We start from the raw sequence: 23,946 nt of genomic DNA on the forward strand, positions 1-23,946 counted from the left end.
AGGTGTTTAGTGTTCCGAGATCTAGGATTGGTCTGTGTTTTGTCCTTTTTTGGTATTAGAAAGTACAGTGAGTAAACTCCTGTGTTTATTTGTGTACCTGGTACCAGTTCTATTGCGTTCTTTTGCAGTAATGCTTGAACTTCTATTTCCAGAAGGTCTGAATGCTGTTTTGATATATTCTGTGCTTTTGGTGGTATGTTTGGAGGGATTTGGAGAAATTCTATGCAATAACCATGTTGGATAATTGCTAAGACCCAAGTGTCGGTTATTTCCTCCCAAGATTGGTAATACTGACTTATTCTTCCCCCCACTGGTGTGTGGAGGGGATGAGTGACGTGTGAGTCACTGTTTGGTTGCAGGTGTTTTTGGGCTTTGAAATTTTCCCCCGTTTCTAGGGAATTGTCCTCCTCTGTATTGGCCCCGAAAGCCTCCCCTTTGGTACTGTCCCTGGTAGGTAGACGGTGTTGAATGTGAGGTACTGGCTTGTGTGGCCTGACCCCGAAACCCCCCCCCCCCCCCTCTGTAGGTTGTTTTGCGGAAGGTGCCGAAAGTGCCTCTGCCCTGCGGGGAATAGTGCGCGCCCATGGCCTTGGCAGTTTCAGTGTCCTTTTTTAGCTTCTCAATTGCCGTGTCCACTTCAGGTCCGAACAATTGTTGCTCATTGAATGGCATATTGAGCACCGCTTGCTGTATCTCCGGTTTAAAGCCAGATGTTTGTAGCAACGCGTGCCTTCTTATGGTTACTGCTGTGTTAATTGTTCTTGCAGCTGTGTCCGCTGCATCCATAGAGGAGCGTATTTGGTTATTGGAGATGTTTTGTCCCTCCTCAACCACCTGTTTCGCCCTTTTTTGTAAATCTTTGGGTAGATGCTCGATTAGGTGCTGCATCTCGTCCCAATGGGCTCTGTCATATCGCGCTAGGAGCGCTTGAGTTAGCGATGCGCCACTGGTTTGCAGCTTGTACTGCGACCCTTTTTCCGGCTGCGTCGAACTTGCGGCTTTCTTTATCCGGGGGTGGTGCATCGCCTGATGTGTGAGAGTTAACTCTTGCGAGCTGCCCCTACTACAACTGAATCTGGTGGCAGTTATGAGGTGATGAAAGCAGGGTCTGTGGGCGGTGCTTTATATTTCTTTTCCACCCTTGGTGTTATTGCTCTACTCTTGACAGGCTCTTTGAAGATTTGCTTTGCGTGCCTTAGCATTCCTGGGAGCATAGGCAGGCTCTGGTAGGTGCTATGGGTGGAGGAGAGGGTGTTGAAAAGGAAGTCATCCTCAACAGGTTCCGAGTGTAGCGACATGTTATGGAACTCTGCTGCCCTAGCTACCACCTGTGAATACGCTGTGCTGTCCTCTGGTGGTGAGGGTTTGGTAGGATACGCCTCCGGACTGTTGTCTGACACTGGGGCGTCGTATAGGTCCCAAGCGTCCTGGTCATCTTGGCTCATGGTGGTGTGAGCCGGTGAGTGTGACGGCGTCTGTGCCGGTGATATGTGAGTTACAGGTGGAGGAGAGGGTGGCGGAGTTACCTTCGTCACCACTTTTGTTTGTGGTGCTTGTTCCTGTGTTTGGAACTCAAGTCTCCTTTTTCTCCTAATAGGGGGAAGGGTGCTGATCTTCCCTGTTCCACTCTGTATGAAGATCCGCTTTTGAGTGTGGTCCACTTCAGTGGATTGTAACTCTTCCTCGAATCTATGTTTGCGCAATTGAGAGGACAGTGAGGGATTGCTCCTCTGAATAGGAGCTGGTAGTTGGCTCGGTTGCCGGTCGTTTCGGCACCGAAACTATGTCCTTACTCGTTTTCGGCTCCGAGGCGACTTCTCTTTTTTGGAGTCGAAACTTCTCGGCGTCGATCCTCCTCGGTGCCGCTGTCTCTGCGTCGAACAGCTTCGGCTCCGCTGTCTCGGCGTCTATCTTTGTCGGCAGCACTTTCTCGGTCCAGAGATTGCTGCGTGCCTGTGTCTCGACCCGAGTCGGACGATCTCAGCACTAGTTTGGCCTTTTTCGGTGCCGATGGGCGGTCACTGACTATGTGTTGAGCCATGGCCTGTTGGCAGTGGCGTCCCCTGGGCCTGGTCTGTTTTCTTGTGTGCTGGCTTAGACGTCTTACTCACTGTTTCGTGGACGTCGAATTCCTCCGAGTCCGATTCATGGATAGAGAAGGCTTCCTCTTCTCCTTGTTCCCCGAACTCTCGGTGTCCTGTCGGCGTGGACGCCATTTGTAATCTTCTGGCTCGCCGGTCATGGATGGGTCCTCGGATCAGACATGCAGGATTTCAGCAGGACTCCCCCGCATTCTTTAGTTAACCTTCTGGCCATTGCAACTAGACACCCCAGGAACAGACAGTGCACCTACAGCTACCACATTGTTTTACCAGCTTCTTCCAGCAACCGCACCATTTTGCTAGCTATACATCCTCCGAAGGGGACAAACAGCGTTGGGGTATGATCAACATGTTTGCTAAGATATGCCCAGGTGAGTATACTTTGTGACCAGTGGTTTTGCATAAGTTTTGCGTATCTCCTAGATAGGTCTTGGCTGCTCATTGACAGCTACCTCTAGTGTGCCCTGGCTTCCTAGACACTGCCTACACTTCACTAAGAGGGATATCTGGAATAGGGTGGTAACACCATAGGTGTCCACCGCACACCAGGCCAGCTATATTTATTATTGCCAGGTGAGTTGAATCTCTGGTGATTTCTTAATGTTTAAATGCTGGGGGGGGGGGGGGGGGGGGGAGGATTTGGTAATTGTGAACGAACAATAATGAATTGGGTTAATTACTCCTCAGTCACACTTTGTAAATGTATAGCCTTTAATGTCACTCAAAAAGTCTTTGTACAAAAGCATAAACCCTAGCAAGCGTGTTATGACTGCAATGTTTGGGGTTTTATTTTCAGTACTCTAATCTCGTGATGTGACAATCTTAACTTCACACAGGGCAACAATGCTGGTCTTGTTGCTGCACATTTGCAGCAAGCCTACACAAGCGGACCCTTGTGGTGCAGAATAAGAAATGTCTTAAAATACAACATTGCAGGTTAAACAAAGTCAAACATTACAGTACGCACTGTCAGTTTTAATTTTTTTATTTGTCACCCTTTAAAAATCAAAACTGCTTTTAGAGTCCAAACCGGCCATCTTCAAACTGCTGCTTCTGTAAACAAAAGGGAAAAGGGGTGATTTATTATCCTCAATTTATCATCTACACGCAATTTCCACCATCACTACTATTTTCAAAGCCTGATAAAATTAATTCACATGGCCAGTAAGACAACAAGTAAACATTAAAGTGTAAGACACTGAGCACTTCATGCAATCACTCAAGAACTGGAGTATCCCCACCAAGGTCTATGGATTAATTTAATTCTGAGAACTACACAGCCTTGTTTCCAATTTGTAATATTTATTTCATCCTGTGATCCTTTGGACAATGTTGCAGGCAGTTGTAAACATTACAAGTTACTTTACAAAAATTAAGTAAAACCAGGGCTTGCGGTATGGAAACATACAGACACCAACACCGACAAGTCCAGGTTTTCCTGTGAGGTACTAGCCTGCTTTAGAACGCTTTTGCAACAGATTGCCATCCAATGCCTAAAAGTGCATGCATGGGCGTCAAGATTAGAAAAAGAAAGATTTTTAACATGAAGGCATGCTAGCGGCCCAAAAGTAGTATGAAGGCAGCCCGTTAAATAAAACATTACAATTATACAGCTCAAGACATGCTCCTAAAGAAGCAAGCCACAGAATGAAACCAGCGGCTAAGTGGACCGTACACTGCCCCATACTAAAAAGGAACTGCTTTCCACTATATTGGCTTCACACTCTTCTGCATGTAGAAATCCCAGCAATTTCCAGTGGTAAACTGGATGGACATTCGCACAACCTTAAAAAGCAGTGAAGATTTGTTTATGCAGTATGGTTTTTTACACTCTAGTTAGGCATGCAGGAAGGTTTATTTTGAAACTTCTGAGGCTATCTGAAAACATACAGCCCTCATTTCTTGAATCTTAAAGTACATAAAATTACTGAAGAACAGAAAATTACTGCATGGCAAAGACAGGCAAGCACAGAAATCTACTGCATGCCGAAGTGAGGTGTCAGATGCATGGATATGTCCTCCGATACAGGACTTGTAACCCAACTTCTGTGGAATGAAAAAGGACCAAAGTAAAATGTGATTCAAGGTTATACCCAGAAGAGGAAGTCAACCAAGTCTCAGGCTTTACATTAGATTACAAGCATGTATGCTCAGCAAGTGTGAATATGAAAATGTCACTTACCCAGTGTACATCTGTTCGTGGCATCAGTCGCAGTAGATTCGCATGTTCTGCAATAGCTCGCCATCTGGTGTTGGGCCGGAGTGTTACAAGTTGTTTTTCTTCGAAGAAGTCTTTCGAGTCACGGGACCGAGTGACTCCTCCTTTTGTCTCCATTGCGCATGGGCGTCGACTCCATCCTCGATTGTTTTTCCCCGCAGAGGGTGAGGTAGGAGTTGAATTGTAGTAATAGTGCCCATGCAATGGAGTGACTAAGTATGCACCTATTTAAGGTTGAGATGATACATATAGAAATAATTGAAGGTAACTTCCAAACTGCTACAGGCTCCCGGGGAGGCGGGCGGGCACATGCGAATCTACTGCGACTGATGCCACGAACAGATGTACACTGGGTAAGTGACATTTTCAGTTCGATGGCATCTGTCGCTGTAGATACGCATGTTCTGCATAGACTAGTAAGCAGTTATTTCCCCAAAAGCGGTGGATCAGCCTGTAGGAGTGGAAGTAGTCTGAAATAATGTCCTTAATACGGCTTGACCTACTGTGGCTTGTTGTGCGGATAACACGTCTACACAGTAGTGCTTGGTGAATGTGTGAGGCGTAGACCATGTGGCTGCCTTACATATTTCTTGCATTGGGATGTTTCCTAGAAAGGCCATGGTAGCACCTTTCTTTCTGGTTGAGTGTGCCCTTGGTGTAATGGGCAGCTGTCGTTTAGCTTTAAGGTAGCAGATTTGGATGCATTTAACTATCCATCTGGCTATACCTTGTTTTGAAATTGGGTTTCCTGCGTGAGGTTTTTGAAATGCAATAAAGAGTTGTTTAGTCTTTCTGATGTTTTTTGTTCTGTCAATGTAATACATTAATGCTCTTTTGACATCTAATGTATGTAGTGCCCTTTCAGCTACGGTATCTGGCTGTGGAAAGAACACTGGAAGTTCCACTGTTTGATTTAGATGGAACGGTGAAATAACCTTTGGCAAAAATTTAGGATTGGTCCTCAGGACGACTTTATTTTTGTGTAGTTGTATAAAAGGTTCTTGTATAGTAAACGCCTGAATCTCGCTTACTCTTCTCAGGGAAGTAATGGCGATGAGAAATGCCACCTTCCAGGTTAGGAACTGTATGTCGCAGGAGTGCATGGGTTCAAAAGGTGGACCCATAAGTCTAGTTAGGACAACATTTAGGTTCCATGAAGGAACAGGTGGTGTTCTTGGTGGTATAATTCTCCTAAGGCCCTCCATGAATGCTTTAATGACTGGTATTTTATATAGGGAAGTTGAATAGGTAGTCTGCAGGTATGCAGATATTGCTGCAAGGTGAATCTTAATGGAAGAGAAAGCTAGGTTAGATTTTTGTAAGTGAAGCAAGTAACCCACTACATGTTCTGGAGTTGTGTGTAATGGTTGTATTTGATTAATATGGCAGTAGCAAACAAACCTCTTCCATTTACTTGCATAGCAGTGCCTGGTGGATGGCCTTCTTGCTTGTTTTATGACTTCCATACATTCTTGGGTAAGTTGTAAGTGCCCGAATTCTAGGATTTCAGGAGCCAGATTGCTAGATTCAGCGATGCTGGATCTGGGTGTCTGATCTTTTGGTTGTGCTGTGTCAACAGATCTGGCCTGTTGGGCAATTTGATGCAGGGTACCACTGATAGGTCTAGCAGCGTTGTGTACCAGGGTTGCCTTGCCCAAGTTGGTGCTATCAATATGAGTTTGAGTTTGCTTTGACTGAGTTTGTTTACCAGGTAAGGAAGGAGAGGGAGAGGAGGAAAAGCGTAAGCAAATATCCCTGACCAGTTCATCCATAGGGCATTGCCTTGGGATTGTTTGTGTGGGTACCTGGATGCGAAGTTTTGGCATTTTGCGTTCTCCCTTGTCGCAAACAAGTCTATCTGAGGTGTTCCCCAGAGTTTGAAATAAGTGTTCAGAATTTGGGGGTGAATTTCCCATTCGTGGACCTGTTGGTGATCTCGAGAGAGATTGTCTGCGAGTTGATTTTGTATCCCTGGTATAAACTGTGCAATTAGGCGAATTTGGTTGTGAATTGCCCAATGCCAAATTTTTTGTGCTAGCAGGCTTAACTGCGTGGAGTGCGTCCCTCCCTGCTTGTTTAGATAATACATTGTTGTCATGTTGTCTGTTTTGACGAGAATGTATTTGTGAACGATTATTGGTTGGAAAGCTTTTAGTGCTTGAAAAACTGCTAGAAGTTCTAGGTGATTGATATGCAGTTTTGTTTGATGTACGTTCCATTGTCCTTGTATGCTGTGTTGATCGAGGTGTGCTCCCCACCCTGTCATGGAAGCATCTGTTGTTATTACGTATTGTGGCACTGGGTCTTGGAAAGGCCGCCCCTTGTTTAAATTTATGTTGTTCCACCACAGAAGCGAGAGGTAAGTTTGGCGGTCTATTAACACCAGATCTAGAAGGTGACCCTGTGCTTGAGACCACTGTGATGCTAGGCATTGTTGTAAGGGCCTCATGTGCAGTCTTGCGTTTGGGACAATGGCTATGCATGATGACATCATGCCTAGGAGTTGTAATACCATCTTTGCCTGTATCTTTTGTGTTGGGTACATGCGTTGTATGATGGTGTTGAAATTTTGAATTCTTTGTGGACTTGGAGTGGCTACTCCCTTTGATGTGTCTATTATGGCTCCCAGGTATTGTTGTACCTTGCGTGGCAGAATTTTGGATTTTGTGAAATTGACGGTGAACCCGAGTTTGAAGAGGGTTTGTATGATCTGATTTGTGTGATTTGAGCACTGTATGAACGAATGGGCCTTGATTAGCCAGTCGTCCAAATATGGGAACACATGTATTTGCTGCCTTCTTATGTGTGCAGCGACTACCGCTAGACATTTGGTAAAGACTCTTGGTGCGGTTGTTAATCCGAAAGGCAGTACCTTGAATTGGTAATGTATTCCTTTGAATACAAACCTTAGGTATTTCCTGTGAGATGGGTGTATTGGTATATGGAAATAAGCATCCTTGAGGTCTAAAGTTGCCATGTAGTCGTGTAGTTTTAGCAATGGCAATACTTCTTGTAGTGTGACCATGTGGAAGTGGTCTGATTTGATGAATGTGTTCACTACTCTGAGGTCTAGGATTGGTCTCAGCGTTTTGTCCTTCTTTGGTATCAGAAAGTACAGTGAGTAAACTCCTGTGTTTATCTGTGTGTTTGGCACTAATTCGATTGCATTCTTTTGCAATAGTGCCTGCACTTCTATCTCCAGGAGATTGGAATGGTGTGTTGTTAAATTTTGTGCTTTTGGTGGTATGTTTGGAGGGAATTGTAGAAATTCTATGCAATAACCATGTTGGATAATTGCTAGAACCCAAGTGTCTGTAGTGATTTCCTCCCATGCTTTGTAATAATGACCTATTCTTCCCCCCACTGGTGTTGTGTGGAGGGGGTGAGTGACATGTGAGTCATTGTTTAGTAGTAGGGGTTTTGGGGCTTTGAAATCTCCCTCTATTTCTAGGGAATTGCCCTCCTCTATATTGTCCCCGAAAACCTCCTCTATACTGTCCCTGGTAAGTGGACGGTGTTGCTTGTGAGGTGCTGGCTTGTGTGCTTTGACCCCGAAACCCCCCTCGAAAGGGCGTTTTACGGAATGTGCTGTAATTCCCTCTGCTCTGCGGGGAGTAGAGTGCGCCCATGGCTTTGGCAGTGTCCGTATCCTTTTTGAGTTTCTCAATCGCTGTGTCCACTTCTGGACCGAACAGTTCTTTTTCATTAAAAGGCATATTGAGAACTGCTTGTTGAATCTCTGGTTTAAATCCAGACGTTCGGAGCCATGCATGCCGTCTGATAGTTACAGATGTATTAATTGTCCGTGCAGCTGTATCTGCAGCGTCCATGGAGGAACGTATCTGGTTGTTGGAGATGGTCTGTCCCTCCTCAACCACTTGTTTCGCCCTATTTTGGAAGTCCTTGGGCAGATGTTCAATGAGATGTTGCATCTCGTCCCAGTGGGCTCTGTCATAGCGCGCAAGTAGTGCCTGGGAGTTCGCGATGCGCCACTGGTTTGCAGCTTGTGCTGCGACTCTTTTACCCGCTGCATCGAATTGCGGCTTTCTTTATCTGGGGGTGGTGCATCTCCAGATGTGTGAGAGTTGGCCCTTTTCCTAGCTGCTCCTACAACAACAGAGTCTGGTGGCAGCTGTGTAGTGATGAAAACCGGGTCCGTAGGAGGCGGCTTATACTTCTTTTCCACCCTTGGCGTGATTGCCCTACTTTTGACCGGCTCCTTAAATATGTCTTTTGCGTGCCGGAGCATACCAGGGAGCATAGGCAGGCTTTGGTAGGAGCTGTGGGTGGAGGAGAGTGTGTTGAACAAGAAATCATCCTCGACCTGTTCTGAGTGGAGGCTTACGTTATGAAATTGTGCTGCTCTGGCCACCACCTGAGAGTACGCGGTGCTGTCTTCTGGTGGAGATGGCTTTGTAGGGTAGGCCTCCGGGCTGTTATCTGACACTGGGGCATCGTATAGGTCCCATGCGTCCTGATCTTGGTCACCCTGGCTCATGGTGGTGTGAGCTGGGGAGTGAGATGGAGTTTGTGCTGGTGAAACGGTAATCACGGGCGGAGGAGAGGGTGGTGGTGTAATTCTTTTAACCACTTTTGGTTGTGGTGCTTGTTCCGTTTGGAACTCCAACCTTCTCTTTCTCCTAATGGGGGGAAGGGTGCTTATTTTACCTGTCCCCTGCTGAATGAAGATACGCTTTTGCGTATGGTCCACATCAGTTGCTTGTAGCTCTTCCTCAAACCTATGCTTTTGCATTTGGGAGGTTAGCGAGTGCTCTTCTGTATAAGAGCCTGAAGCTGGGTCGCTTGCAGTTTGTTTCGGCGTTGAAACTTTGTCTGCGTGTCTCTTCGGCTCAGAGGTGACTTTTTTCTTTTTCGGGGCCGAAACCTCTCGGCGCCGATCTGTTTCGGTGCCGCTGTCTCGGCGTCGAGCCGTGTCCACACCGGCATCTCGGTGTCGAGGCTTGTCTCCAGCACTTTCTCGGTCTCGAGAAGGCTGCGTGCCGGTGTCTCGACCGGAGTCGGACGATCTCGGCACTGTTTTGGCCTTTTTCGGTGCCGACGGTCGGTCACCGAATTTATGGGTGGAGCCATGGCCTGGTGGCAGTGGCGTCCCCTGGGCCTTGTAAATGTTTCTTTGTGTGGTTTTCGACGTCTTACTCACAGTTCGTGTGTCGTCGAATCCTTCGGAGTCTGAGTCTTGGATCGAGAAGGTACCTTCTTCTTCCTGTTCCTCGAACTCCCGTTGGGCTGTCGGTGCGGACGCCATTTGAAGTCTTCTGGCTCGACGGTCTCGGAGTGTTTTTCGGGACCGGAACGCACGACAGGCCTCGCAGGTGTCTTCGCTGTGCTCAGGTGACAGGCACAGGTTGCAGACCAAGTGTTGGTCTGTGTAGGGGTATTTATTGTGGCATTTGGGGCAGAAACGAAACGGGGTCCGTTCCATCGGCGTTCTTCAGCACGCGGTCGGGCCGACCAGGCCCCGACGGAGGATCGAAAACTACCCCGAAGGGCACCGGAGCTCTTCGATCTTCGATGCGGTGTGGAATCTAAGTACGCCGATCCCGAACGCAACAATACCGACGAAAATCTTCCGAAATTAGCTAATTTTCCGTTCCGAAACTCGGAGCGACAGGAACACGTCCGAACCCGATGGCGGAAAAAAAACAATCGAGGATGGAGTCGACGCCCATGCGCAATGGAGACAAAAGGAGGAGTCACTCGGTCCCGTGACTCGAAAGACTTCTTCGAAGAAAAACAACTTGTAACACTCCGGCCCAACACCAGATGGCGAGCTATTGCAGAACATGCGTATCTACAGCGACAGATGCCATCGAACATGTATTAACCAGCTGTGAGAACTGATCTACATTTGTAGCAGGTAAAAAAAAAAAGTGATTACTTACCTGTAGAAGTGGCTTTGCATCTTTAAGATTTCAGGAATCATGAGGTGTGCATTTTTTCCACTAACCAGTGGTTGGGTTCGAAATTCTCTTAAGACCCTCTTTATCTTGGGTGATGTTGACTTGGTGCCTTGCCCTTCCTTCTGTGAAGAACTCTTGCCCCTGGAGAAACTTGTGTGGTTGCAGTGTTCGGAATCCAGCCCTCCCACCCCCTGGACTACTTTAATCCTTGCTGTACCAGCTCCCTGTGTTCTCACCCTTCTTGTTTATTGGCCTATTTCCAGGGAGGTTCACATGTACATCTAGAAAATTCTAGGTGAAAAACTACTCCTATGGTTACCTGTTGTGTAGCATGTTTCCTGAATTCACATGCTGTGTACTGATCACGTAGAAGTATATACAGAGCCAACTTCCTACAAGGACCACATGACTGCCACAGCCATGCCTTGTATAAAGAATGGCCAAAGTGGTCCTTTTCCTTAGCAAGTGCACCTTAAGAATGTACTAGCAATGCACTGGTTTGTGTTAGTGAGATGAATTGGCTTTGTAGGAAGTTAGCTCTGTATATACTATCTCAAAGTGAGATGGTGTGCACAGAGTCAGAGGGTTCCCCTTAGGAGGAGGAAAATTAAATACGAATGCTCTATTTTGTGGTAGTGTGGTCGACCAGTAGGATTATCAGAGGGTAGTGTTAAGTTAAATCTTTGAGTTCCTCATTTATGGCCTGTGTACAACAAATGCTTCAGGCCAATAGTTTCTATGCAGAAAATATCTATTTTAGAACCACAAGATTCAAGATTTTAGGTTACATAAAATGCAAGGTACTTCACACAGCAAGTATAGAACTTGGATTTAAAACAGTAGTACAGTTTGTTAAAATTGCATTAAGCTATTTTAACCGCTTCTGTGCCTCGTCCAAGGCACAGGTGAACTTGGGGGAGCGGGAGCGCTAGCGCCCCCCCCCCCCCCAAGGCAGGGATGGAAGGGGAAGACCTTCGCCTTCCTCCCCCGACCCCCCCTCGTGACATCAGCACGCGCTGATTTGTCACAGGGGCCTCCCCCATCGCGCTGGAAGCAGAGCTTCCAGCACGATTGAAAGAGAAATGCAAAGAAAGTATTTCCTTCCCTTTGAAGTCTCTTGAAACCCCACTAGACACCAGGGATTTTTTTTTCCTGAAATTGTCACAAGGGAGCGACCCCTTGGGCAAGGGTCGCTCCCGGGGGGGGGCATTTCTGGAATCTTTCAAAACCAAGATGGAGGATTTCTTAAGGCAGAGGACACCTCAGATTAAGGCACCTTATGGGCTGTCCTGACTGGTGGGTGACTCCATGTTTTCCTCAACTCCTCCAGCCTTGCTGCCAAAATTGGGGGCAGTGGCCGCAGGGGCAGGCATCTCCACTAGCTGGGGTGCTGTAACAAAAGGCATGAGCCTTTGAGGCTCACTGCCAGGTGTTCCAGTTCCTGCAGGGGGAGGCGAGAAGCACCTACACCCAATACAGGTTTTTTTCCTGGACACAAAGTGACAAAGGCACTCTCTCCGTGTGGCCAGAAACAACTGGCTGGCAGAAACTGTCAGTCTAGCACTAGGAGTCGGATTGGTATTCAGGGGGCATCTCTAAGATGCCTTCTGTGTGTATTTTACAATAATTCCCACACTGGCTGTGTGCATTTATTGTGCTGAGAAGTTTGGTACCAAACTTGCCAGATTTCAGTGTAGCCATTATGGAAATGTGGAGTTAGTAATTGACAAGACTCCCAGACCATACTATGTCTACCCTGCACTTACAATGTCTAAGGTTTTGCTTAGACACTGTAGGGACGTAGTGCTCAAGCACTTATGACCTCACCTGTGGTATAGTGCATCCTGCCTTAAGGCTGTAAGGCATGCCACAGGCAGTGATAGGTGGTCATGGCACTGAGGGGAGTGCATGGTCTACTTGGTCATTTTTTCCCCACCAACACACACAAGCTATGAGGCAGTGTGCATGTGCTGAGTGAGGGGTCCCCAGGGTGGCATAAGACCTGCAACCCTCAGACCTTTCCTGCCCACAGGGCCTTTGGTACCAGGGGTACCATTTACAAGGGACTTGTACGGCTGCCAATTGTGGGAACAAAGGTACAGTTTAGGGAAAGCCAAACTGGTGCTAGGGCCTGGTTAGCAGGGTCCCAGCACACTCCTAATCAAAGCTGGCCTCAACAAAGGGCAAAAAGTTAGGAGGTAACCATGCCAAGGAAGGCATTTCCACAGGCTTGTTTTCCGATTTTGTGCATAATTACTGCCCTCACATCCAGCATGTGAAGTATATTCTTCTTGAGCTTTTAATCTTTAAAAATAAAGGCTGGCATCAGGCTTGAATGGCACGGAAACTATTAGTAATAACTGGCTTTGTCCTCATTACCACTCCCTACTTGTATATTTGCAAGATGGATTTTTGCTTCCAATTCATTAACGTGATGGCAAAGTAAAAGAAACCCATGTTATATATTGGAGGTCCTGTCCTTGGTTTAGTTATCCTCTTAGCCCCTTCAAGAAATCTTGGGTTTGAAGTCCCCTTTGCACCCCCTAGTGTACGATACTATGACCAAGAGGTAGATGTGCTTACTTACCCCATTCTATGAATTTGTTTGCAATGCGAGAGTTCCTTGTGCTCCCCGATTGCCGTTTTACTGCTTCTTACAACTTCATTAGTCTTGTTTAGTCAGGCATGTAGGTAGACATTCTTGAAGCCTACGGTTGCAATATACAACACCTTCTGCAGACACAAGATGGACCCCCCCCCCCCCCCAGCCTGGGGAAGAAGGTGGTGAAAGCATTTGCTCTTGAATGTGGAAGGCACAGTAGCATAGCCTGCTCCTACACATTGCCTCTGCTGCATGATGGATCCTTTTAATAAGGCTTGTATCCACCCCCCCCCCCCCACCCCAAAGACCATTTTCCTCCGTTGATAAGATGGTGTCTAACAGCATATATTGCATCCCCTTCATTCTCTACATGTGCCGAGGGCTTATCAGTGTCCTTTGGCCTCAACCCATAAGGTTGCCCAAGTTTAGGTTAACCATCTACCATTTTTTGGTGTTTGGGTAGCTCTTAACAGTGCAAATGCTTTGCTAGAGTCCATGTGTTATCAAGTGCGTCTGTTAAGATTCTAGGCTTTAACTCAGTGACTTTCAGGGTCTTGAGTCCCTGAGCCTCCTCAGGGTCTGAAGGACTATTGAGACTGCACATAAACCGGTTTAAAAATTGCATTGTTTTTTTTTTTAATTGTTCTGGTAATTCAAAAACTTAATTTTAAACAAATTGTTGATACCTGTGTGAAATACGAGACTTAAGGTACTTATTATCAACGTTAATCTTGTGGTCCTAAAAATAAGAGAAAACACTTTTGCAATATAAAAACCATTGGTCTGGAGTTAAGTGATTGAGGGTGTGCTTCCTCTATTTTCTAGGTGTGCGCGCAACAAATGATTTGCACTACCCTATGATAAGCCCAACTGCTTGATCACACTACCACAAAGCAAGAATTTGTATCCTCTACTTCAGCATGTTTAGCCTCTGGGGAGCCACTGGACTCGGCACACTATCTCATTTTGATATAGTGTGTACAACGCAAGCATCCGACATACGCTGTGTTCACTTAGTACATTTCTCTTGAGGTGGATTATCCACATACTACTCAGCCCCTGCGGAAAGCCTTTTCGTGTACTTGCTGTAGCCTTCGATCTTCACATTACTGCTCTGCCTCCCGACAGGCAGAGAGCACAGAATCCGAAGACCGCAGCCACACGAAGGTACTTCTGAGGCAAGCACACACCATTGCAGAAGGGCAAGGCAAAAAAAATTTAACAGCATCAAAAAATTGGGCCAACATGCTAAAAATTCAGGATTCAACCTTTAGATGGCGAAATGGACAGCATGTGAACAAACCATTAAAAAACAATTCACACTGCAAAACTTAAGTATACAAGTCGCCAGTTAAAGGAATGAAAATGTCACTTACCCAGTGTACATCTGTTCGTGGCATCAGTCGCAGTAGATTCGCATGTTTTGCAATAGCTCGCCATCTGGTGTTGGGCCGGAGTGTTACAAGTTGTTTTTCTTCGAAGAAGTCTTTCGAGTCACGGGACCGAGTGACTCCTCCTTTTGTCTCCATTGCGCATGGGCGTCGACTCCATCTTCGATTGTTTTTCCCCCGCAGAGGGTGAGGTAGGAGTTGAATTGTAGTAATAGTGCCCATGCAATGGAGTGACTAAGTATGCACCTATTTAAGGTTGGGATGATACATATATAAATAATTGAAGGTAACTTCCAAACTGCTACAGGCTCCCGGGGAGGCGGGTGGGCACATGCGAATCTACTGCGACTGATGCCACGAACAGATGTACACTGGGTAAGTGACATTCAGTTCGATGGCATCTGTCGCTGTAGATACGCATGTTTTGCATAGACTAGTAAGCAGTTATCTCCCCAAAAGCGGTGGATCAGCCTGTAGGAGTGGAAGTAGTCTGAAATAATGTTCTTAATACGGCTTGACCTACTGTGGCTTGTTGTGCGGATAACACGTCTACACAGTAGTGCTTGGTGAATGTGTGAGGCGTAGACCATGTGGCTGCCTTACATATTTCTTGCATTGGGATGTTTCCTAGAAAGGCCATGGTAGCACCCTTCTTTCTTGTTGTGTGCCCTTGGTGTAATGGGCAGCTGTCGTTTAGCTTTAAGGTAGCAGATTTGGATGCATTTAACTATCCATCTGGCTATACCTTGTTTTGATATTGGGTTTCCTGCATGAGGTTTTTGAAATGCAATAAATAGTTTAGTCTTTCTGATGTTTTTTGTTCTGTCAATGTAATACATCAATGTTCTTTTGACATCTAATGTATGTAGTGCCCTTTCAGCTACGTATCTGGCTGTGGAAAGAACACTGGAAGTTCCACAATTTGATTTAGATGGAACGGTGAAATAACCTTTGGCAAAAATTTAGGATTGGTCCTTATGACGACTTTATTTTTGTGTAGTTGTATAAAAGGTTCCTGTATTGTAAACGCCTGAATCTCGCTTACTCTTCTTAGGGAAGTAATGGCGATGAGAAATGCCACCTTCCAGGTTAGGAACTGTATGTCGCAGGAGTGCATGGGTTCAAAAGGTGGACCCATAAGTCTAGTTAGGACAACATTTAGGTTCCATGAAGGAACAGGTGGCGTTCTTGGTGGTATAATTCTCCTAAGGCCCTCCATGAATGCTTTAATGACTGGTATCTTATATAGGGAAGTTGAATAGTTAGTCTGCAGGTATGCAGATATTGCTGCAAGGTGTATTTTAATGGAAGAGAAAGCCAGGTTAGATTTTTGTAAGTGAAGCAAGTAACCCACTACATGTTCTGGAGTTGTGTGTAATGGTTGTATTTGATTAATATGGCAGTAGCAAACGAACCTCTTCCATTTACTTGCATAGCAGTGCCTGGTGGAATGGCCTTCTGGCTTGTTTTATGACTTCCATACATTCTTGGGTAAGTTGTAAGTGCCCGAATTCTAGGATTTCAGGAGCCAGATTGCTAGATTCAGCGATGCTGGATCTGGGTGTCTGATCTTTTGGTTGTGCTGTGTCAATAGATCTGGCCTGTTGGGCAATTTGATGCAGGGTACTACTGATAGGTCTAGCAGCGTTGTGTACCAGGGTTGCCTTGCCCAAGTTGGTGCTATCAACATGAGTTTGTTTTGACTGAGTTTGTTTACCAGGTAAGGAGGGAGAGGAGGAAAAGCGTAAGCAAATATCCCTGACCAGTTCATCCATAGGGCATTGCCTTGGGACTGTTTGTGTGGGTATCTGGATGCGAAGTTTTGGCATTTTGCGTTCTCCCTTGTCGCAAACAAGTCTATCTGAGGTGTTCCCCAGAGTTTGAAATAAGTGTTCAGAATTTGGGGGTGAATTTCCCATTCGTGGACCTGTTGGTGATCGAGAGAGATTGTCTGCGAGTTGATTTTGGATCCCTGGTATAAATTGTGCTATTAGGCGAATTTGGTTGTGAATCGCCCAACGCCAAATCTTTTGTGCTAGCAGGCTTAACTGCGTGGAGTGCGTCCCCCCTTGCTTGTTTAGATAATACATTCTCGTCAAAACCGACAACATGACAACAATGTATTTGTGAACTATTATTGGTTGGAAAGCTTTTAGTGCTTGAAAAACTGCTAGAAGTTCTAGGTGATTTATGTGCAGTTTTGTTTGATGTATGTTCCATTGTCCTTGTATGCTGTGTTGATCGAGGTGTGCTCCCCACCCTGTCATGGAAGCATCTGTTATTATGTATTGTGGCACTGGGTCTTGGAAAGGCCGCCCTTTGTTTAAATTTATGTTGTTCCACCACAGAAGCGAGAGGTAAGTTTGGCGGTCTATTAACACCAGATCTAGAAGGTGACCCTGTGCTTCTGACCATTGTGATGCTAGGCACTGTTGTAAGGGCCTCATGAGCAGTCTTGCGTTTGGGACAATGGCTATGCATGAAGACATCATGCCTAGGAGTTGTAGTACTATCTTTGCGTGTATCCTTTGTGTTGGATACATGCGTTGTATGATGTTGAAATTTTGAATTCTTTGTGGACTTGGAGTGGCTACTCATTTTGATGTGTCTATTATGGCTCCCAGGTATTGTTGTACCTTGCGCGGCAGAATTTGGGATTTTGTGAAATTGACGGTGAACCCTAGCTTGAAGAGGATTTGTATGATATGATGTGTGATTTGAGCACTGTATTAACGAATGGGCCTTGATTAGCCAGTCGTCTAGATATGGGAACACATGTATTTGCTGCCTTCTTATGTGTGCAGCGACTACCGCTAGACATTTGGTAAAGACTCTTGGTGCGGTTGTTAATCCGAAAGGCAGTACCTTGAATTGGTAATGTATTCCCTTGAATACAAACCTTAGGTATTTCCTGTGCGATGGGTGTATTGGTATATGGAAATAAGCATCCTTGAGGTCTAAAGTGGCCATGTAGTCGTGTAGTTTTAGCAATGGCAATACTTCTTGTAGTGTGACCATGTGAAAGTGGTCTGATTTGATGAGTGTTCACTACTCTGAGGTCTAGGATTGGTCTCAGCGTTTTGTCCTTCTTTGGTATCAGAAAGTACAGTGAGTAAACTCCTGTGTTTGTGTGTTTGGCACTAATTCGATTGCATTCTTTTGCAATAGTGCCTGCACTTCTATCTCCAGGAGATTGGAATGGTGTGTTGTCAAATTTTGTGCTTTTGGTGGTATGTTTGGAGGGAATTGTAGAAATTCTATGCAATAACCATGTTGGATAATTGCTAGAACCCAAGAGTCTGTAGTGATTTCCTCCCATGCTTTGTAATAATGACTTATTCTTCCCCCCACTGGTGTTGTGTGGAGGGGGTGAGTGACATGCGAGTCACTGTTTAGTAGTAGGGGTTTTGGGGCTCTGAAATCTTCCTCTATTTCTAGGGAATTGCCCTTCTCTATATTGTCCCCTAAAACCTCCTCTATACTGTCCCTGGTAACTGGACGGTGTTGCTTGTGAGGTGCTGGCTTGTGTGCTCTGACCCCAAAACCCCCCTCGAAAGGGTGTTTTACGGAATGTGCTGTAATTCCCTCTGCTCTGCGGGGAGTAGAGTGCGCCCATGGCTTTGGCAGTGTCCGTATCTATTTTGAGTTTCTCAATCGCTGTGTCCACTTCTGGACCGAACAGTTCTTTTTCATTAAAAGGCATATTGAGAACTGCTTGTTGAATCTCTGGTTTAAATCCAGACGTTCGGAGCCATGCATGCCTTCTGATAGTTAGTTAGATTGTATCTGCAGCGTCCATGGAGGAGCGGATCTGGTTGTTGGAAATGGTCTGTCCCTCCTCAACCACTTGTTTTGCCCTATTTTGTAAGTCCTTGGGCAGATGTTCAATGAGATGTTGCATCTCGTCCCAGTGGGCTCTGTCATAGCGCGCAAGTAGTGCCTGGGAGTTCGCGATGCGCCACTGGTTTGCAGCTTGTGCTGCGACTTACCAGCTGCATCGAACTTGCGGCTTTCTTTATCTGGGGGGTGGTGCATCTCCAGATGTGTGAGAGTTGGCCCTTTTCCTAGCTGCCCCTACAACGACAGAGTCTGGTGGCAGCTGTGTAGTGATGAAAACCGGGTCTGTAGGAGGCGCCTTGTACTTTTTTTCCACCCTTGGTGTGATTGCCCTACTTTTGACCGGCTCCTTAAAGATTTATTTCGCGTGCCGGAGCATACCAGGGAGCATAGGCAGGCTTTGGTATGAGCTGTGGGTGGAGGAGAGTGTGTTGAATAAAAAATCATCCTCGACCTGTTCTGAGTGGAGGCTTACGTTGTGAAATTGTGCTGCTCTAGCCACCACTTGAGAATACGCGGTGCTGTCTTCTGGTGGAGATGGCTTCGTAGGGTATGCCTCCGGACTGTTATCTGACACTGGGGCGTCGTATGGGTCCCATGCGTCTTGATCTTGGTCACCCTGGCTTATGGTGGTGTGAGCTGGGGAGTGTGATGGAGTTCGTGCTGGTGAGACGTTAATCACGGGCGGAGGAGAGGGTGATGGGGTAACTCTTTTCACCACTTTTGGTTGTGGTGTCTGTTCAGTTTGGAACTCCAACCTTCTTTCTTCTAATGGGAGGACTCCAACCTTCTTTCTTCTAATGGGAGGAAGGGTGCTTATTTTTCCTGTCCCCTGCTGTATGAAGATACGCTTTTGCGTATGGTCCACATCAGTTGATTGTATCTCTTCCTCAAACCTATGCTTTTGCATTTGGGAGGTTAGCGAGTGCTCTTCTGTATAAGAGCCTGAAGCTGGGTCGCTTGCAGTTTGTTTCTGCACCGAAACCCTGTCTGCGTGTTTTTTCGGCTCCGAGGTGACTTTTCTTTTTCGGGGCCGAAACCTCAGTGTCGAGCTGTGTCCACACCGGCATCGAGGCTGGTCTCCAGCACTCTCGGTCCCGAGAAGGCTGCGTGCCGGTGTCTCGACCGGAGTCGGACGATCTCGGCACTGTTTGGGCCTTTTTCGGTGCCGACGGTCGGTCACCGAATTTATGGGTGGAGCCATGGCCTGATGGCAGTGGTGTCCCCTGGGCCTTGTAAATCTTCCTCTGTGTGGTTTTCGACGTCTTACTCACGGTTTGTGTATCGTCGAATCCTTCGGAGTCCGATTCTTGGATCGAGAAGGTACCTTACTCTTCCTGCTCCTCGAACTCTCGGTGGGCTGTTGGCGCGGACGCCATCTGAAGTCTTCTGGCTCGACGGTCTCGGAGTGTCTTTCGGGACCGGAACGCACGACAGGCCTCACAGGTGTCTTCACTGTGCTCAGGTGACAGGCACAGGTTACAGACCAAGTGTTGGTCTGTATAGGGGTATTTATTGTGGCATTTGGGGCAGAAACGGAACGAGGTCCGTTCCATGGGCGTTCTTCAGCACGCGGTCGGGCCGACCAGGCCCCGACGGGGGATCGAAAAACTACCCCGAAGGGCACCGGAGATCTTCGATGCGGTGTTGAATCTAAGTACGCCGATCCCGAACGCAACAATACCGACGAAAATCTTCCGAAATTAGCTAATTTTCCGTTCCGAAACTCAGAGCGACAGGAACACGTCCGAACCCGATGGCGGGAAAAAAAAAAAAAAAAAAAAAATCGAAGATGGAGTCGACGCCCATGCGCAATGGAGACAAAAGGAGGAGTCACTCGGTCCCGTGACTCGAAAGACTTCTTCGAAGAAAAACAACTTGTAACACTCCGGCCCAACACCAGATGGCGAGCTATTGCAAAACATGCGTATCTACAGCGACAGATGCCATCGAACATCTGGTATCGGAAAAATGCATGGCAACAAAACAAATTCAACCTCTGGCAATTGAGCAAAAAGATCCTTCAGTGACGATTACAGCTCTCCCCTGCCAGAGCAAAACCGCTAGAAACGCAAACGTAAAAATACACATTAAGCTTATTTTCATATGGTTATTTATCTTCAAAGAGATTGTCTTGCAGATAAGGTGTTTACATTGCAAACAAAATTCATCACCTGAAACAGACTGTCAAATAACGTCCAATGTTGGAGTCTGCATCATAAACTTACCTTTTCCGTGATGTTATGGCCTTCCAGGTCCGAGCACAAAGGTGTGCTTACGATTTCTACACCTACACAAAAAAAAAAAAACAAATTACTTAAGGTAACCTTTAAAGCCTTTAACTGCATGTGCCCTTTCTGAAGATTTGAAATTGCACATCGCATTGCTCTGTCACTAGATGTGAAGACCAACTTTTCTGGCCACAATTTTTATTTTCCCTATGCTCACGAGATACACACCACTGACTTGTTTTATTAGGTATGGATTTAAAACACCTAGTGTGAACCTTCAAACTACTACGACAAACAAAGCACCGTAAAGAACAAGGCAGGTAGGTGTAAAGCGAAACATTTGCAACGTTTCAGGCTACCCACTGCGATTTTTACTTTTTACCTCCGCTCTGCAACAAGCACTTTCCACCCATGTTAGTCTGCATTTCAGAAAACTTGACGATACGTTTAGGACAACTCCACCCAAAACCTAAGCGGGCCTGCACAACGTTCAAGAGCTTTCACACATTTCGCACAGCTAACAGTTAACAAAGGTATTACTTTTATTATTTTGTTGGTACGAGAGAGATTGTCAGATAGTGAACTAGTAGCCTACTTCACGATCACAATAGGTTTGTTTCTTGTCCCTAGACGAGCACACTGCTGATGGCAATTCAGCCCATCAAGACCTCAAATCGTAAGCCATGCAACCGATATCAAAAAGCTTAAGTTTTTACTGTAAAGCTTACCTGAAACAAAAAGTCATGAAATATCCATTTCAACCAACACCCAGTACCGTTACCTAAAGAATAAGTGCAAAATTACTATTGGTCAAAACATAAGTAAAATCTTACAAGTCTAGTGATAAAGATCCCCCCCCACACCCGTGACATTCTAACTTATCCCTTAATTCCACACTCAGGGAGCTTAAGTGTCTTTCCATTAAGGGCAACTTACATATCCCCCCACGTACATTGCTGCTTAATTTAAGGACTACTCTAAGTCTTGATTAGGAAGCGGTTCTTCCATTTTTAAAATGCAGTTGGCTAAATCTTGCATTCTTACTAAAGCAGCCAAGCCAGACTATTTGAAAGGAGCATTCAAACTGGGGCAAAATCATGTCGCGGCATGGGCCCGCTGCTATCTACTAACCCTTTACTGAGACCATATGATAACTGGTCTGTTAGGCAGCTCAATTAATGCATATCTGGGATCAGGAAGAAAATCGTCCCATTACCTCCCCAAAAATACATTAAACGATAGCAATCCGTTATAAAAGCATGACTGCAATACTTTTAAGAACATTCATGTTTCTAAAAAGTACCAGTATTTGACATAAATGCAAAAGATTCTGGCACCACACTTCTGAACAGCATCTATGTTATCAAAACTGATAAACTTAGGACTATAAAAAATGAAACCCAATGCAAGCACTTAAGTTTACATTTCACTTATTCATATCAATTCCAAACGCACGTAAGGAATTGAATGATTAAGATCCACATGAGCTACACGAGTAGAAAGTTGCAGGCTTTCTACCCACGTAACAAATACATTTACAGTATTCAGAATAACATGCATACATGACACCAGGTGCCACCTAGGCAATGGTAGCCGTAGGTACTATTAGAACAAGCTTAGCACTTTCATGGCGCTGAAAGTAACGTAAGACTTGGAAATGGTCAGCAGATTATTCACCGTACAAAATTCCAAACCGAAGATGTAATAATTTGACACCCTCTTTGAAATCCACCTTAAGCTTCCACCAGCAAATACTTAATGATTACGTACACATACTGCACACGATAACAAGGTGTCTGAATGTCGGCCAATATTCAGACTGGGGATTTTTCGGGGTTTTGTAGGCGCACCCACAATGAGATGCGAGTCCTGCCAAACGCATCATGTCATCAAGACTCCAACGAGCAAACGTTTATAACGAATCCAATATTGCATTGAAAGCACCTGTGTAAGGCAAACTAGTTGTGTAAATCAGACGGCGAAATCAACGTTGTGCTGTGCAGCTATATAACCCACTCAGTAACTGGCCGATCCAATAACAAAAATACTGAGGTAAATGGGCAAGTTATGCATGGTTAAAACCCCGTTCCTCCCTGTACGTTACAAACCTACACCAGTCCCAACAAAAAAAAACAGATCAGCACCCTAAAGCTTTTCAAGCTTAACGGGGCCCTTCAGAAACACGTACACAAAGTGCATCACATAGAGCACTTTATAACTGTAAATTTCTTTGCACGTTTTATTTAAGTGGCAAAACATGGGCTGCACCTGCTGATGTGAAGTTCAGCAAGTACAGAATACAAGAGTTTCACATGGTGCAGTGTGCACCAAAGAAACAATTACACTATGGTTTAATTCCCACCCACAATTCGTACCACATTTAAAGATATAAAGCCGTAAAGTACAAAGGTAAAACATGGTTCAAGCGACATTGGCCATACCACACAGACGAGTGCTGCACTGCAATTTCAGTCAGAAGTGTGATGCCAGAATTCCACGACACATTACATAATTTAAAGTGACCAACTTATAGGATATTGCTTTTATACCTACCTGCATGCAGCCAGCAATGAGAATCTTGCAGCAAGCGGGAATACTACATCCAGGTCCTACTGTCCATTGCCACCTGAAGTACTATGTTCCTCACAGTTATGCACTGAAGAAAGGCTGGCTAAGCAGTTACGTAGATGGGTACTATCAGCAATTGTTGACTCCAGAACTCCAGCAAAAAATAAAAATGTCAAACATGTGCTGCATTAAAGCAAAGGGTGGGGGTGTCTATTAAAATGCTACTACACAATAACTCGAATTGTAATTAGAGTTTCAGGCATTTAGAGACTAGCCAGGCAGCGTAGACAGCAAAAATTAAATGTAGCATTTGGACCAAAAAGTGTGGTGAAGTAAGAGGTAAAAAAAGTGTAGTAGGTTAACAGCTGTGCCCAATTAACTTGATAGAATACAGAAAAAATGAAAAAATGTGCGGTGTAAAAAGTGACAACCATTAGCATAATTAAGTCAGGCCAAAGGCTTATTCTTCAGTCTTAAGTTTGGCTGGTTCATTCTGGTGGAGATTCCTTAAGTGAGTCAGTTAGCTACACCATTGCACCTGTAGGGGGCAACCAACTTGAACATTAGAAAGGCATCACGTGACTAGGTGCTCATGTCTAACCACGTTTGGCAGACACGCATCCACAACGAGGTTGTGCGCCACAGGTGGCCAATGAGCAAGAGTGGCTACCAAACCTCCCAATGCTCCCTTAAGGAGCATCCTCTTGTGGAACTGTCAAAACAATTTAGTACATACAGAATGCTTATTTTTATCCAAATGTAATATGACCAGGGCCGTTTCTGCAAAACAAAAGTGTACACCTCCCTACTCAATTTAAAATGGCAACCCATAATAGGGAGCAGTTCCAACCTTTGAGATTCTCCGTGACTAACACAGGCTTCATACAATTACGCATATTGCAGAAGCTCAGCGCTAGAAAAAAAAAAAATGTTTTACACTTAAGACATTACAAGCGTGAAAACGGGTCTAAGAATTCACTATTAAAACCAAATGCTATCTAAATACACCGAAACACTTTCGTAAACACTGGTTAAGCCAGTGTAAACGTACGTATTTTTCAGTTCAGTGTTGAGTA

General features: G+C 45.5%; 1 protein-coding gene across 1 annotated transcript in view; it reads right to left on the reverse strand.

Annotated features, from left to right (window-relative positions):
• Positions 1–3,071: 3,071 nt before the first annotated feature.
• The window catches only part of SFPQ (splicing factor proline and glutamine rich), a 35,351-nt gene continuing 14,476 nt past the window's right edge, over positions 3,072–23,946 (reverse strand). Inside the window, exons 10-12 of the transcript XR_011201446.1 lie at positions 21,031–21,083; positions 20,300–20,361; positions 3,072–3,155 (exon numbers count right to left, since the gene is read on the reverse strand). The gene's annotated coding sequence lies outside the window, so the exon portion shown is untranslated. The remainder of the gene's footprint in view (positions 3,156–20,299; positions 20,362–21,030; positions 21,084–23,946) is intronic.

The sequence above is a fragment of the Pleurodeles waltl genome, chromosome 3_1, assembly GCF_031143425.1.
Source record: "Pleurodeles waltl isolate 20211129_DDA chromosome 3_1, aPleWal1.hap1.20221129, whole genome shotgun sequence".
Lineage (NCBI taxonomy): Eukaryota > Metazoa > Chordata > Amphibia > Caudata > Salamandridae > Pleurodeles > Pleurodeles waltl.